The sequence below is a fragment of the Suncus etruscus genome, chromosome 20 (assembly GCF_024139225.1).
Source record: "Suncus etruscus isolate mSunEtr1 chromosome 20, mSunEtr1.pri.cur, whole genome shotgun sequence".
In the NCBI taxonomy this organism is placed as follows: domain Eukaryota; kingdom Metazoa; phylum Chordata; class Mammalia; order Eulipotyphla; family Soricidae; genus Suncus; species Suncus etruscus.
The window spans coordinates 4,321,205-4,334,328 of NC_064867.1; the positions used below are offsets into that span (position 1 = coordinate 4,321,205).

At 36.1% G+C, this 13,124-nt stretch overlaps 1 non-coding gene across 1 annotated transcript; it reads left to right on the forward strand.

Moving 5' to 3' along the window:
* Positions 1-12,815: 12,815 nt before the first annotated feature.
* Positions 12,816-12,922, forward strand: LOC125998374 (U6 spliceosomal RNA). The gene has a single exon (XR_007491959.1). It is a non-coding gene; the product is annotated as a U6 spliceosomal RNA (small nuclear RNA).
* The last annotated feature ends 202 nt before the right edge of the window (positions 12,923-13,124 follow it).

A 13,124-nucleotide genomic window follows, 5' to 3' on the forward strand; every position in this document is an offset into this window, starting at 1 on the left:
TGTAACAATATCTTTTAATACACATGATGTATAAAAATACTTCTAATATCTACATACTAAAACATTTAAGTTTATGCACTTAAAATCATTCTATTTCATGATTGACACTGTGAATTCCTCTTATATTTTCTACATATACGTATTTGCACATATTTTTTGTGCCACCCTCTATGGTGCTCAGGGATTACTCCTGGCTCTGCACTCAGAAATTGCTCCTGGATCAGGGGACCATATGGGATGTCAGGAATTGAACCCACACCTGTCCTGGGTTAGCCATGTGAAAGGCAAATGCCCTACCACTGTGCTACCACTCCGGCCCCTGCACATATTTCTTGAATAGGGAAATTCAAATAATCATCAATCCTAGCAGCATCTAAAATATGAAACAGAGGTTCATAATATGTTTTTCTATAAGATAGCAACAAATCTTCGAAGGTCTTGGAACCACAGTGAAGGAGGCTTGTACTGGCCAAAGACTGACAATAAGAAATATGACAGCAAAGAATTGCAGTGTACCAATTCTTTTTTTTGGTTTTTCGGTCACACCCGGCAGCGCTTGGGGGTTACTCCTGGCTCTATGCTCAGAAATCACTCCTGGCAGGCTCAGGGGACCATATGGGATGCCAGAATTTGAACCACTATCCTTTTGCATGAAAGGCAAACGCCCTACCTTCATGCTATCTCTCCGGCCCCATACCAAATATTTTTAAATGAAGAAGTTTGTAATGATTCTTCAAATATAAAATGCCATAGGCAAATTTTAGATGTTGCTAGGAAACATTACATGAAACATTCATAAACAAGGGGAAAGAATGAATATCTATTCTGTCTCTTAATGAGCTACATCTCTAGGTAACCAAATACTTGAGGAGTGAATGCTCTCCTTTTAGAAATGTAAAAGAGGGATAAGTTTGTCTTAAACCCTGAAGGGAGCCTGGCTGAGTCTGAAACATACTGACTAAGAAATAAAGAGGAGAAAAGCATAGATATTTAATGTAAATATTGTGTAACATGAAATCTTTAAAGGGTATTGAACAACTGAGAAAGGACCTGTGAGTACTCTTTAGTTAGGTTTAATATGAGTAGGTAGTCATATAAGCATATGACAGCTTAGATAATAGGATGTGAGTTTAATAAATTGGGAAACACCAGCAAGTCTTGCATGTTAATTTTCCTCTGGGCCTTCTTTTATTTTCAGAGATAAAGGAACTTCTGTCCCTCTTGGTATAAGTGCAGGCCACTTCCGCATGAAGATTTTATGATCTGTTAGAAAGATAGAAGAGTGGTTGAAAGTCAGAGAGACCATTCTACTGTTTTTTCCATCAGAAGTGATAGAGATAAAGTGTGTGGAAGTGAATGATTAAATTAGACTAAAATTTTGGCGACTGATATTGCATAAAGACTGCTAAAATCTTCTAATAAAACACAAAATACCACCCATAAAGCTATGTTGTGGGAAAAGTAAGATCAATTCTAATACATATTGAAAATTTAAGCACCAATTTGTCAGTAACATGTAATGAAATACCTTCTTGAAGAAACTAGCAAAATCCTGACTCTAGCTCATGGGATTAACAACAACATTGTTCTTTCAATAAAAACATTAAAAGCAAAGAAATAATGAGAAAGATGCAAGAGAAATCTAGAATTAAAAAGACATTGGGAACATAGAAAACAACCACAATACTTTTCCAATTCAGGCAAGCAAATTCTTCTAATTAATTAATCCAACCACTGTGGTGATGTAAACACTGACTTGCTTTTTCATTCATTATATTGAGAAATTTGTGCCATAAATTTTAGGGGTTGAGGAATGAAGACTGAAAGACATAATTAATTTTCTACTATTTGAGACAAATATAGCACCCAAGAGTTGGAGTCAGGAGTTGGATCTAGGTTTCATTGTTCTAGCTATTCTTACTGTATGGTCTTAAATTACTGACATTTTTAGTCTCCATTTTCTTGTCTACAGGTACCATTACCATGGATTATAAAATTGATTGTGGTATTATACAATCCTTTATAAGCAACATTGTTTCAAAGATAACAACATACTGTTGTTATAAAACCCAAATACCAAACCCAAACAAAGGTGTTCCCCAACTTTCTTCTAGGAAGAAGGAAACTCTTCCTTTGATATATAAAAACCCTCTGCTCTCTCCTGATATTGGGGATTGGTTTTAATAAAGAAGGAAGAGTTCTGGCTTTTGGGCTGAGACAGAGAGCACAAGGCAAAGGCCTCCGATACCATGTGCATCATCCTTTCCTGACTGCATGGTATATTATTTCTTTGCCACTACCCTGCTTCTTTAGACCTGGCTGCATGGAGTTTAGAGAAATGGTGCCTGGGGTGATCTCACAACTTGTGGATTTTTATTTAATTAGGGCCATCATAGCTGGCAGTACTTGGAAACTCTGGCTGACGGAGCTTGGCCCACAGACCAATGGTGCTCAATATCTTCACTGCTTCATGGTCACTGGAGTCACATCTGGCAGTACTAGTGGAAGTCATATATAGTAGTTGGGGATAAAAGCCAGGACTAATTCTGCACATGATAGGAATACCCACCCTGTACACAAACTTCTTGTATTAAAAGGGATTTAAAAAAAAGTGAAAATCACATTCTTTTAGGACATAATTTTAACTAAAATAAATAGATTGTGAATTCATATAAAATAATACAGAAGAAAGAGATGGGTGGTTTTGTTACTAAATAGAATTGAGACTCATGGGGTAGATTTAGCTTAATAATGTTAATGTATTCTCCTTGTCTGCTGAGGTTCCTATAAATAACACACAGGCACAAGGCATATCCTTCATGATTAGCTTCTCCCTCTTGACTTTAGTTCATCAATTGGAGGCATCAGACTTTTTCGAAAGTCATTGCTTCTGATTAAGAGAAACGAGCTGGTTCTCTCGTTGAGTCTCAGGGAGCTGGCAATCAGGGGCAGCTCAGAACTTTCTCAGATTCCTGAGCGCCTTCCTACCAGGTGGAGTGCCCCTTCTGAGACAAACCAGAAGCTCACCTTCCTCATCGAGCAACAGAGCCAGGACTGTCATCGTGATGCCTAGAATGGAGGCACCTGGAAAGGATGTCAGTCATTCGAATGCAGCCATGATACTTCCTCTCTTAGTTCTGCATGGTATGTGTCTGAGAGCAAACTGTGGATTAGGCGAGAATTAATCAGGTTGCTAAACCAGATGATAGGCTTTCATTGTCCACGGTCTTGGGTGCTTGTATCCATTGAGTCTGGCAAAGTGAAGAAGTCTTGCAGTGATTAAAAAAAAAACCCAACCTCCAATCTGATTGGGGAAAAGAGAGAAGGTGAGCCTGGTGCCCATGTACTGTGTATAAGATCCATGTAGTGTATTTTCTAGAGAGCAAGCCAGGAAGGCATCAACAAAATTGGTTCCGATGTTCAAGAGGGGTGAAGAATTATTTTTGATTCTCTGCTTTGTTCTGAGTTTAGGCAGAGTCAACCATATAAAAAATAATAAGACAGGGTTTACTCCTGACTCTGCACTCAGAATTCACTCCTGGCAGACTAAGGGAACCATATGGGATGCCTGGAATGGAACCAGAGTCCATCCTGGGTTGGCTACATGCAAGGTATGTAAATTGCTCTGTCCCCAACTATACTAATGTTTTAATAAAAGAAGGAATAAGAAAAGAAGTAGAGGGAAACCATGACAGAAAATACAGGGTTTACAATTTGTGGATTTCATATTTTCTAGGAAAATAAATATAAAACTACAGTTTCTAGCTCAATTAGCTGCTTTGCATTATAGAAAAAATTGGAAGCTTAAATTGGTCTCTGTTCCCACTTCCTAGTGCAGTCATGGTTTCTGCATATGGAATTGAATCATTAATAAGCATTTCACACTTCTAATGAGGACCTGTTATTCTTTGGGTCAGTACATTTTTTAAACATAACATTAATCAAATAAGCCAAATTACTATCTGGTTTGATTATTACCTTAAATTTTATAACTGCTGAGAAGTTGCAAGAATGATATAACAAATTCCCTTTAATTCAGTATCTGATTCTCCTGTTGTTGATGTCCTATATAACCAGAGTCCATTCAAACCCAGGATGTTGAATTTTATGCTAATGACAATTTATTTAAAGAAAAATAAAGATGATAAAAAGAAAATATTTCACTTTTAAAAGTATTGTAGACAGTATTGTAGACAGTTAGGGGCTGAAGGCTGTCAGTCTAATTTTTTAATAGAAACTTCACAGATCAGAAGATGAGAGTTCTCTTCAAAATGCTGAACAAAATCACTAAAGTCCAATATCCAGGGAAAATATAATGTGTAAATGGAAGTAAAACAAGTTGTACAGTAAACAAAAATGAGGAAAATTTTTACTAGCATATCCTGAAGAAAAGGACATACTAAAGGATTAATTACAAAAGAAGAAAAATAAAAATAAAATATGTATAGCCTAACATAGAATATAGAAGATAATATTACTAATGTATAGAAGAAAGTACAAATAAATAATTATAGTAGAATAAAAAGCATTAAAATTTGCATCTCTTATTTGTTCTGATAGGTGATATTTTAGTTTTAGATAGTTTTAGTTTTGTTTTTGATTTTTGTTTTGTTTTGATAGTTTCAGATTTGTTTTAGATTTTGGACTTTGTAAATTAAAAGTTTTACAAAAGATACATAATAAAAACTAATATAGAGTTATAGTACAACTTTCTTTTTTACACACAAAACATTGAAAACTCTAATCATGTCTACAAAAATATTAAATTTCACAATGCAGCATTTGAAAACCTACTTTTCCAATAAAGATACCAGGAAAAGAGTGAAATAACAAATCACAGAGAGTGGGAGAATGTATGCAACTCAAATATTCATAACAGTAAAATGATGACTGAATAACATTTTATGAAATGAAATTATGTACTACAGCACAATAATATTCTATTTCTATACATGATTTTCACATTTGTTCACTCATGTATTGACCAAGGAAAAAAGTGTTCTATTAAAGAACACTAGCAATATGACTCCTTTTATTCAGTTTTTAAGTGCCAGAAAACAGATTTGAACTGTTAAAGAATATAAACATACGCAATAAAGATACTCTTTAAGAACATGAAAATATCGATCCTAGATTATAACTGTGATTCCAGGGAGGTTGAAGATAGAAATATAGATAGGAATAGAGTTGAGATAGGGATGTGTTGTATAAGTATATATTTTTTTACTTGGATAGTGGTTACCATAATTTCTTTGCCAACGTTTTATTCTATTTAAATATTTATATTCTTCCTTTCTTCTTTCTTTGTCTTCTTTCTTCTTTCTTTCTTTCTTTCTTTCTTTCTTTCTTTCTTTCTTTCTTTCTTTCTTTCTTTCTTTCTTTCTTTCTTTCTTTCTTTCTTTCTTTCTTTCTTTCTTTCTTTCTTTCTTTCTTTCTTTCTTTCTTTCTTTCTTTCTTTCTTTCTTTCTTTCTTTCTTTCTTTCTTTCTTCTTCCTTCCTTCCTTTCTTTCTTCCTTCTTTCTTCTTTCTTTCTTTTTCTTTCTTTCTTCTTTCCATTTTCCATCCCACCCTTCCTCCTTCCCTCCCTCCCTCCCTCCTTCCCTCCCTCCCTCTCTCCTTCCTTGCTTCCTTGCTTCCTTGCTTCCTTGCTTCCTTGCTTCCTTGCTTCCTTGCTTCCTTGCTTCCTTGCTTCCTTCCTTCCTTCCTTCCTTCCTTCCTTCCTTCCTTCCTTCCTTCCTTCCTTCCTTCCTTCCTTCCTTCCTTCCTTCCTTCCTTCCTTCCTTCCTTCCTTCCTTCCTTCCTTCGTCTTTTTTTAGTTGTTTTGGTTTTTGAGTCACATCCAGAGGCACTCAGTCAGGGGCTACTCCTGGATCTGTGCTCAAGAATTACTTCTAAAGGTCTCGGGGGACCATATAGGATTCTGGGGGTTAAATCTGGGTTGGTCATTTACAAGACAAATACCCCACCTGCTATGTCATTACTCTGGCCCCATTTTTCCCCTTTTATTAGATCTTTATAGGTGCATTTCTAACTGTGCTTGGAAGCAAGTCAAGGAAAACTTTTGGCTATATTTATCAGTCTAGTGATGTAGGCAGAACAATTTTTCACATGTAGTTGTCTTTGGAGGCCAATAGGAATACACTGTATAGAGCTTAGAAGCTACATATGCTAGGGGCAGGAGCAGTGGCACAAGCGGTAAGGAGTCTGCCTTGCACGCACTAGCCTAGGATGGACTGCGGTTCGATACCCAGGCGTCCCATCTGGTCTCCCAAGCCAGGAGTGATTTCTGAGTATGTAGCCAGGAGTAACCCTGAGCATCACCAGGTGTGGCTCAAAAACCAACAAATAAAAAAAGAAGAAGCTACATATGCAAAGGGTGGACTCAGAGCCTCATGTCTAAAAGACATTTACTCTTCTCCTTTGAGTTATCTTCCTAAACCCTGTACATTTTCTGTTTGAAAAAAAAATGTTTATTTTATTTTTTTGGAGTGGGATATGTTAAGTCATGTCTGACTATGCTCAGAGATTACTTACTCCTGAATCTGTGCTTGGTCATCCTGGTCATGCTTGGTGAACTGTATGTAGTATCAGGGTTTAAATCGGGGATTAATCTGGGATTAAATGTGAAGGGCAAGACTTTTACCCACAGTACTATCTCCCTAGTCCCAAAGAAAAATATATAATTTGATTGGGATTGAGAGTGGAGGACACACCTGCTAGTGCTCAGAGCTTACCTAGGTATAATTCTTGGATGTGTTCACGGAATCTTATGGGGTGCTGGGGGATCAAATGCCAATGTCATATGCAATAAAATTACCTTAATCACTATTCTATCGCTCATGTACCTTGGATTAGCAACGTTTTGGTGCCTTCTTCAAGATCTTTCCACTCCTTGTTTTCACTGTACTTAGTACACCTACTCTGCCTCCTTGACCTTGACTTTTGACATCTTTAAATGAGAGGAACCATAGAAAAACATTGAAGGGAGAGAGAGAGAAGTGAGATAAGGACATATAATCTTTTAGTCTCTCTTTTTTCCTCTGGGTTAGCTGGGTCACTCGCTGATTTTTAAAATCTGATAGAGAATGGGGATTAAAGTCCTTTCAGTACTACATTATCAGTAGAAAACTTATTTCACTACATTCAATGGGAGATCCAGGAGAGCTACTACTACTGGATGTGAGCCCCCACTGCAACCAAATAAAAAGCAAATGAACAAACCAAAAATATCACCAATTCAGTAAGGTCCTTGTTACTATAACTAACACTCAAAAGGAGTTTTAATTCGATTTTATTTTCTTGTTTCATGCCCTCATTCATAAAATAGTAATAAGTGAAGTTTTATTTTGTTCTTTTCTTCCTCTGATATGTCTGGGATATTCTTACAGTCTGTCAAAAAACTACATTATAGTAGTTTACATTATAGTGGTTTACCAATAGTAATACTCTTTTGCTGTCTTCAAGGCAGTATGAGGAATGCCTTCTCCATTGTCACCTTGCTTATTACAAATGTAATTCTTAAGAGAAACTCATTGTAAATATTTTTTCAGATATTTACCTCCTATGTCAACTTTGACTCTCATCAAAGGATGCAGGATCAGTCTGCATTGCTTCTTAGTGCAAAGAAAATGACCATGTATGTACATGTACTGGCACTCCTGAGGATGACAGACTTTCTATTACCAGCAGAAACTAAGGTGATAAGTAAATTGGGAGAAGTTTAAGGCAGGAGAGAAAAAGGTCAGTCAGAAGGAAAGAGTTAAAGAATAATCTCTCTAATGTGTAGGACTTAAAAAAAAAACCCAGCAAGGTAGCAAGAAAGCTCCAAAATAACATATAGGGAGATCTAATCCACACAATAAAGTTGAGGAGGAAGGGATGTTGGGTCATTGAGAGAGGGAGGGTATACACCAGTGGTGTTAGAATTATACGTGTATGAAAAACCATGATTAATAGCACTGTAAACTATAGAATCTTAATATTAATTTTGAAAAACTACTGACAAAAATAAAATTAAGGGGTCGGAACAATAGCACAGAGGTAGGACATTTGCCTTATTCGCTGCTGATCTAGGATGGACCTTAGTTCAATCCCTTGGCAACCCATATGGCCCCCCAAACCAGGAGTGATTTCTGAGCATATAGCCAGGAGTAACCCCTGAGCATCACAGGGTGGGCCCCAAAAGCAAAATAAATAAATAAATAAATAAATAAGGGACTGAGAGATAGCAGAGCGGTAAGGTATTTGCCTTGCAAGCAGCTAACCCAGGACCAAAGGTGGTTCACGTCACAGAGATTAGTGCACATCACAAAGAATGAGAACAAGCAGTGCTGGCGGGGATGTGTAGAGAAAGGAAATCTTGTCCACTGCTGGTGGGAATGCTGTCTAGTTCAACCTTTATGGAAAGCGATATGGAGATTCCTCCAAAAACTGGAAATCGAGCTTCCATACGACCCAGCTATACCACTCCTAGAAATATACCCTAGGAACACAAAAATACAATACAAAAATCCCTTCCTTACACCTATATTCATTGCAGCACTATTTACCATAGCAAGACTCTGGAAACATCCAAGATGCCCTTCAACAGATGAGTGGCTAAAGAAACTGTGGTACATATACACAATGGAATAGTATGCAGCTACCAGGAGAGATAAAGTCATGAAATTTTCCTATACATGGATGTACATGGAATCTATTATGCTGAGTGAGAAAAGTCAGAGAGAGGGAGCTAGACAGAGAACAGTCTCATTCATCTATTTGTTTTAAGAAAAATAAAAGACAGTCTTGCATTAATTTTCAGAGACAAAAAAGAGGAGGGCTAGAAGTTCCAGCCCACTACATGAAGCTCATCACAGAGTGGTGAGTGTGGTTAGAGAAATAACTACATTGAGAACTATCATAAGAATGTGAATGCATGAGGGAAGTAGAAAGCCTGTCTAGAGCACAGGCGAGGATAGGGTGGGGAGGAGGGAGATTGGGGCATTGGTGATGGGAATGTTGCACTGGTGAAAGGGGGTGTTCTTTACATGACTGAAGCCCAACTACAATCATATTTGTAATCAAGGTGTTTAAATAAAATATTAATTTTAAAAAAAAGGTGGTTTGAATCCCGGCATCCCATATGGTCCCCTGTGCCTGCCAGGAGCGATTTCTGAGTAGAGAGCCAGGATTAATCTGTGAGCGCAACCAGGTGTGGCCCCAAAACTACAAACAAGAAATGACCATTTACACTCCATAACAGAAATATCAGACCTTTGTGAGCATAGTGTGGAATGGCAAAGAATGTGAGAATAAATGTGTACTTTGCAAAAACTGATCTATGTGATTGAGCTTTCTGTCTCTAGGGGGAAATGAGATTTATTTCCTTCCTTAGAATTGTTGTAATAGTGCAGAATCCATTATTGATTATATAAAATTAGGCCCTGCTACACATAATTTGTTGGTGCATTATTCACACTTTCACCATTTTGGAATATAGGAACCTTAGTAAGGTGTGCTTTGTGTTGTCTTTAGGAATCCCTCCATCTTTACCTTTTCTGCAACCTAAAATGTTTTTAACACTTTAATTTAAAATTTTCTCCAAAAATTGGCATAAAAATGTCCTTATTATCTAGATCAACTGTGTGCAAGAAAAGTGTCCTTTTAGATATAAGATATGGCTCCATTATTTTTCTTTTTCATCAATTTTGTAAGTGGAAAACTACAATAAAATTCTATTTCTAGTAAATGTTAATAATGTCTGACATATCTAAGTTTCTGAAGGCATAGAATGATAAAAATAAGTAGATAAAATATGTCACAAATATAAATACCAATGGGAATAATAAACTATTTAAAAATGGAAATAAAAATGATACACTTGGTTGTTATTTGAATCTGTATACATAAGTGAGAGGATGTTCAGGTCTATCTAGCATTTGGCATATTTTTGTGCCTTCTATGTTCTTTAAGCCAATACAAGAAGCTAAACCCAAATCCCTCAGTCAGTCACACATCACCCAGAAGTAATGCTGGTATATCTCCACCTTTTATTTAAAATAACATTTATCTAGCTCATTTTTGAAGGTGGTGAGCACAAGTGGTCCCAGATGCCCAAAATGAAACCCAGAGATCCTATATTCTAAGCATGAACATTATTACTTTAAAGCCATTTGCCTTTCTTCAAGAGACAGTATTAAATTACCTTCTCATGCCTCAAAATGGGCAGCGTATTCAAATATTTGTCTTTATTTAGAGTTTAGGGTTAGGAAGAATTGGAAATCTGAGGATTTCATTAGAGAACAATAGAGGATAGATTTTTGAAGCTAGAAATTATGGTTTTTCTTCTTTTACTTATTCTTATTACTTATTAGTCTTTTTCCTATTTTCATTCTTCCTCCATTGTGCAGCTACCTGAAGCAAGTAATAAGAAGAGAATGAAAAGTGGAACCTAAAAATCACTTAGCAAAGTGATTAAAATTAGTGTTGTATGAATCCACTTGATTTTTATTTTTAGGTTTATTCAGAAATAACAGTCAAGGATGTTGGGTCAATGGTAGAAGTCTAGTCTATGATGCAAATATGAAGCCTGAAAAAGCCAACCTTTATTTAAGCATTACTATTGAAAACAATTTATAGATATAAATAATATAGCAGAATAATGGATACAATTCATAATTATGAAGACAAAAACATTTTAGTTAAAATTATGATCAGATAGAATCAAAATGAAGCTTTAGAGATCTCCAAATTTTAAAATCAGCTTCTGCCATTGAATTGGCTAATTATCTGCCTTTTCTTTTTCATAATTCCTGTGAGATGTCATGCAGTAGACATTTAAAAATGTTCTTGAAGGGCCTGGAGAGGTGGCGCAGTGGTAGGGCATTTGCCTTGCACGCAGCTGACCAGGATGGACCTGGGTTCAATCCCCAATGTCCCATATGATTCCCCAACCAGGAGTGATTTCTTTTTTTTTATTTTTATTTATTTATTTATTTATTATTTATTTATTTATTTATATTTTTATTTAAACACCTTGATTACATACATGATTGTGTTTGGGTTTCAGTCATGTAAAGAACACCACCCATCACCAGTGCAACATTCCCATCACCAATGTCCCAAGTCTCCCTCCTCCCCACCCGACCCCCGCCTGTACTCTAAACAGGCTCTCTTGAGCCTATACAGCCAGGAGTAGTAACCCTTGAACGTCACTGGGTGTGGCCCCCCAAATAAACAAAAATAAATACAAAAAGTTCTTCAAGGCCATGTTGTTCCTAAAACAAAAACTTTTTCATATAAATTAATTATCTAATTAAAACACTATGAAATATACCGTTGCAAAGTTGTTCATGATTGAGTTTTGTCATACTATGCATAACTTTCACCAGTGTACATTTCTCACCATCAAAGGCCCAGTGTCCCTCTCACTCTCCCCCTGTTCTTAACCCTGCTTGCCTTTATTTATTGAAGACATTTCTCTCTCTCTTTCTCTCTCATGTTAGACAATAGAACACAAACTTTCTTTCTCTGTCCTTACATCTTTCTAAGTTTCAATAAGTGAGTTTCTAAGTTTCATGGTTCACCCAAAAATTAAGTTAAAAAGGTTTAGATAAAAACGTTAACATAGTTAAGAACAAAGGTTAGTTCAACACTATTACAAAATATGTTAAATATTATTAAGGAAATTATTAAAAGCTAATAATAGGCATTTTTCTTCTTAAATTGGTCTTATCTTAAGTCAAATAAACATCAAAACTAGAATTTTTTGCAGGTCAATACTAGAATTTTAGCAGAATATGGGGGGAGAGAGACAAAGAGACTGATTCAACAAATAACAAAAATATAGTGGATATGATGCATAAAGAACAGAAATTTGACCCATTGGAAACTGACTTTATCAAACACAAGACTTTTATAGGAGGATCACAAAGCTATTTAAAAATAGAATGGAAAATTTTTTTTCAATTGAAGAGAATTTTCTGGTAAATATAAGGATTCACCAAGCAGAAGAAAAATTACTAAAAATGAGATTTATATTTGAATTAGATACTGTTTTAAAGTGTCATTCAATATTCATCCAGAGGGTAGAGAAGTTTTAAGATAACTTTTGAGTTTCACTCTGCAACAGTAGATGAAGAGATATGGAAACAAAGAGTTATTTTATGTTGTGGGTGTTGTTGAATTTAGTCAAATGATCTCTCAGAACCTAAAGCAATAGAAAACTTTTACAAATGAATGATGCTTAAATATCATGTTAAAATTATTAATGCCGGGGCCGGCGAGGTGGTGCTAGAGGTAAGGTGTCTGCCTTGCAAGCGCTAGCCAAGGAAAGACCAATGTTCAATCCCCCAGCGTCCCATATGGTCCCCCCAAGCCAGGGGCAATTTCTGAGTGCTTAGCCAGGAGTAACCCCTGAGCATCAAATGGGTGTGGCCCGAAAAACAAAAAAAAGTATTAATGCCAATGTGCTAGAATATTAAAATAATATACATTAGAAAGCCTGTGTTGGGGCTGGAGAGATAGCATGGAGGTAAGGCGTTTACCTTTCATGCAGAAGGTCATCAGTTCGAATCCCGGCGTCCCATATGGTCCCCCATGCCTGCCAGGAGCAATTTCTGAGCACGGAGCCAGGAAATACCCTGAGCACTGCTGGGTGTGACCCACAAAAAAAAAAAAAAAAAAAAAAAGAAAGCCTGTGTCAATAATGGATTACAGATCAAAATCAAAGCAACCTGGAAAAGTTTAGGTGAAATGGGTAAATTTATCATTTTGATCTACTAGTTATTGAAAATTTTCTATTTGTCAGCTATTAGATATTTCAAGGGGATGCAGTGCTTGCTTTGGTAACACATATACTAACATTGGAATGATACAAAGAAGATTAACATGGGCCTTGTGCAAGGATGACAAGCAAATTTGTGAACCATTCCACATTTTTAAAATTTTCAACTTCTTGGCCTAATAAAATGTTATGTGGACTCTACAAACTTCTATTATTTAAGAATAACTTAGTCTTTTCAAGTATAGTAGCATGTGTATCTATATGTATATGTATAGGAAAATTATTCTATACTCAATATTTTTGTAAATTAGGCTTAAATGTAGAATTCACATTTTATGAAACCCTCAAAATATTTTAT